General features: G+C 35.4%; 1 pseudogene; it reads left to right on the top strand.

The window, feature by feature from the left end:
- Positions 1–2,140: 2,140 nt before the first annotated feature.
- LOC129669865 (protein FAM133A-like) lies at positions 2,141–2,780 on the top strand (annotated as a pseudogene).
- Positions 2,781–4,632: the final 1,852 nt, after the last annotated feature.

The following is a 4,632-nucleotide window of genomic DNA, read 5'->3' as shown; positions in this document are numbered from 1 at the left end:
GGCAAGTAGATCTGTGTGAGTTTCAGGGAAAGCTTCTTGGCATAAGATTTCTAGGCCACCAAGAACAACATAATGAAATACTATCATAAAATAAATAAATAAAAATTAAAAGTCTACCTCTAAGAATCTCTTTATCTGTGTCTTTTCACAAAGATAGTCAATCTATGTATCATTTCTTTTGTTCACAAATGAGCAAATATTTACTAAGTATTTAGTATGGGCCAGATTATGTTATATACTGGGAACACAATGGGAAAAAGGAAATGTCAAACATGGCCTTTGCTCCTCTTGAACTAATGTTTGTAAGTTGACAAACTACACATGCACAAGCAATATTACTATCAATTTAATAAGTCCTATAAATTAAGGAATAGTACTGACATATAGAAAATGAGGGTCAAGGGTAAATAGAGGAGAGAACTATTTAAATATAATGTTGAGTTATATGAAATTTTTAGTACTAGAATATTGTATCTTATAAAATGGTGGATGTTATATAATTCTTTCTAAGTTGTTTTTTTTTTTTTTTCTTTCTGAGGAACTGATACTTAGACTGAAACTTGGGGGATAAGTGAGTTTAACTAAAATGGTTAAGTCTGAAAAGGAGCATGTTCCATGAATCAAGAAAACTGGGAACATTGACTACTTGAAAGTAAGAATGTAAAACAAGGCAGTTCAATAATACTTTTATAGCAGTTTTATTGAGTTCTTGTAAAATGTAAAGCTTCTAAATTTTTCATCATACGTCAGATTACTGTAGGACTATAATGAAATAGAGAAAATGAAAATAGACCTATTACTTTAAAGTTAGTCACGAAAGAGAAATATAATAAGGGATGTGCACAGAGTTTGAAAATAAAACGTTGGTTTAAGTCTTGTTTGTGTCCTAATTTTAGCTCTGTTTCTTTATATAAGTTACTTAAATTTCCTAAGCCTCAATTTATCTGTGAAACAGGCATAAGAGTAAAGTAAATTTCACAGGCTTAGGCTAGGGTATGGATGAGATAATCCAGTGGAGTGAAGAAAGCAGTCCTTGGTTATAAATATTTAATAGATACTAAAGATTTAAATATTTAATAGATACTGAAGATTTGTCCTGGACAAACCTGATAACAACATATTCAGAAAAAAGGGAATAGAATGACAGCTATAATAAAGGTTTAAACTGCCCAATATAATAATTGTTTGGATATGTGAAGTGAGAAAGAAATTTACAGATACGACAACTGGGTTTCTGTTAAAAGACATGGAGGTAGATTCTTCTTTACTTGCCTAGGTTAAAGAACATCTGTCTGCCTGGTACAGATTTTTTTAGTTGTAAATTTTCTTGTTACCATATATGTCAGAAATGAAAGAAAAGGAAATTATATGTATCATTGTATATAAAAGAAATAGGTATTAAATCCTTCAGATTCTCACATAAAGTATATAAAACACACATTCTACACATATACTATTCTTAAAATACAACATTTTGAAATTTTATTTTTAACGTAAAGTTTTATTTCTTGGAGAATTTCGTATAGAATAATTTGACCATATCTGTTCCCACTTAGTTCCATAATTCCTCTCAGATCCACTTTTTCATCTCCTATTCCCAAACTTTGAGTTTTATTTTTAAAATAAGCCTCTCTGTCTAATTTGTGCTGCTCAGGTACACATGGATGTGGGGCCATTCACTAGAGCATGGTCAACTTTTCAGGGTTCATACATTTACAAGAATGGTAGACTCTCCCTGGAATCCATCAACTCTTAATAGCATCTCCTTTAGAGGTAGAAGCCTTTAAGCTCCTCCCAGCTCTATGCATGAATGTTGACCACATGATCTTGTCTTGGCAACCACAGCTACTATGACTTCATGAGTGCAACAGCCTTTACCATGTTCAGAAGGCACTGGTTTGCTCTGGTACTGACCTACCTTTCATTTATATAATCATTCCACCTCCTCTTCTACGATGCTTATGACAATTAAGTTTGTATGTTGTTTTGTCTTAAATTAAAGATTTTCTATGATTCTTTGATCTGCTTCTATAACAGAAATGAAAGTATTTGCAATACCAACAGATAAACAATTTGGAGTGTGAGCCCAATCTTCTTCTCCTTGACAACCGATAGTATGCTCTGAGAACCACCTGGTACCATGAGGACATGGGATAACTGGGTAGCTAGTATTAATCCTATAGCAATGGCCAGGTGGAGAGGTGGAAGTCAATCTGCAGGACCAACAATTCAAGATTATCTGAATAGACCAAGGCCCACCTGGGAAGAATTAAAGAAACAATTAGAGAATAGAAAGAAAGGCTCCAAGGCATTGGCTGGATTGGAAGGAAAAAAATGAATCAAAATTGGAAGAAAGAGTTTGAGAAAAGTAGAGAGAAAACACTAGGTGGAAATGTGAGTACATCCAAAAGAAAAGAAAGGAAAAAAGAATAAGAATTCATGTTGGTATTCATCCTCTTTATCAAGCTCTGATTTGTCAAGCAGTTCTTCAAATTCTGAAGATGAAACCCAGAAACAAAGTAAAAAAAGAAAGAAAAATATCCTTTAACACAAATCATCAGAAAGTTCCACATCTGAATCAGAAATGCAAAGCAAGGAGCTTCCCCTAAAAAGGAAAAGGCGAACGAAACATGAGACCAGGAAAGAGAAATATAACAAAAGCTGCAGAAAAAAAAAAAAAGGTTCATCCTGAGGAAAAGTTATCCTCTTCAGAATCTTCATTCAAGTCAAATTATGAAGCAGATGTGCAGGCAAAAAAGAAAAGAAAATATGAGGAGTAAGAAAGAGAAATGAAAAAAAAAAAAGTCTAGTTCAAATCACAAGATCACAAGTCATTGCTACAATGAGGAAAAACAAGCAGGCTTTCCGTATTTAAAATGAAGTAAACTCTAAAGGAAACTTTAACTGTAAAAAGCTAGCTTGTATTTACCAAACTGCATGAGATTCCATTTTGATAGACTTATTTTGAATTTTATGTTACCTATAAAGGTGCCAGGTGCCATATTTGTTGCCCACGGCTTATATACCTGGTTTCATTTGTTTAAATTCTGCCTTTATGTGTAATAGGTACTTTTCTGAGAAACAAGACTCAGTTGTCATACTAGTGTTAAAATTTTTAAAGTTAAATTAAAATGTTTCAGATAATGAATAATTTTGATTTAAAATGTGTATTTACTGTTAAATGCATATAATTTGTATGCATCTTTAAAATACAGTCAGAAACATGCTGACAATTATAGTTGACAATTTTGAAGAGAGCATTGTTCTTCAAAAATTAATTTTGTAGATAAGTTTAGTTAATGTTATATTTTTCTTCAATATTTGTTTATTTATTCTTTTAATATTTTATTTTTAAATAATTTTATACATTCACTTATATCCCAGCTGTAGCCCTCTCCCTTTTTCCCTCCCAATCCTTTCCTCCCTCCCTCATCTCCTCCCTGCCCCCTTCCGAGTACACTGAAAGGGGGTGTCCTCCTCTCCTTCCATCTGGCCCTATCTTGTCAGGTATCTTCAGGATGGTTGCAATGTCCTTATCTGTGGCCTAGCAAGGCTGCTTGTCCCTCGCGGGTTGGGGGGAGGTGAAACTCAATGAGCTAGACATTGAGTTCATGTCAGAAACAATTCCTGTCCCCCTTACTAGGGAACCCAGTAATACTGAGCTACCATGGGCTATGTCTGAGCAGGGGTTGTAGGTTATATCCATGCATGAACCTTGGTTGGATAAACAGTCTCAAGGAAGACCCCTGTGTCCAGATATATTTGGACCTTGTGGGGCTCCCTGTTCCCCCTAGGTTATACTAATTCCTCCTTCCTTCGTATGATTCCTTACACTCTGCAGAAGGCTTGGTTATGGGTCTCAGCATCTGCTTTGATACACTGCTAGGTAGAGTCAGGTGCCTTCTGTGGTAGGCTACTGTCCTGTTACTTGTTTTCTCCTACTTCCAATGTCCATCCCCTTTGTCTTTCAAGATGAGGCTTGATCATCTTACCACTGGACCTCTTTCTTATTTATCTTCTTTAGGTGTATAGATTTTAGTATCTTTATCCTATCTTATAGGTCTAGTACCCACTTATAAGTGAGTGTATACCATGCGTCTCTTTCTGCTCCTGGGATATCTTACTCAGGATGGTTTTTTTCTAGATCCCACCATTTGCCTGCAAAATTAATGATTTCCTTGTTTTTAATTGCTGAGTAGTATTCCATTGTGTAAAAGTACCACAATTTCTTTATCCATTCCTCAGTTGAGGGGCATCTGGGTTGTTTCCAGGTTCTGGCTATTACAAATAAAGCTGCAAAAAACATGGTTGAGCAAATGTCCTTGTCGTCGTGTACTTGAACATCTTTTGGATATATGCCTAGGAGTGGTATAGCTGGATCTTGAGGTGACACTATTCCTGATTGTCTGAGAAAGCGCCAGATTGATTTCCATAGTGGTTGTACCAGTTTATATTCCCACCAGCAATGGAGGAGGGTTCCCCTTTCTCCACAACCTCTCCAGCATGCGTTGTCTCTTGAGTTTTTGATCTTAGCCATTCTGGTGGGTTTAAGGTGAAATCTCAGGGTCGTTTTGTTTTGCATCTCTCTGATGGCTATGGGTGTTGAACATCTCCTTATGTGTATCTCTGCCA

The sequence above is a fragment of the Psammomys obesus genome, unplaced genomic scaffold (assembly GCF_907164565.1).
Source record: "Psammomys obesus unplaced genomic scaffold, mPsaObe1.curated_primary_1811, whole genome shotgun sequence".
NCBI classification, from domain to species: Eukaryota; Metazoa; Chordata; class Mammalia; order Rodentia; family Muridae; genus Psammomys; species Psammomys obesus.
This window is presented reverse-complemented; position numbering and strand designations above follow the sequence as displayed.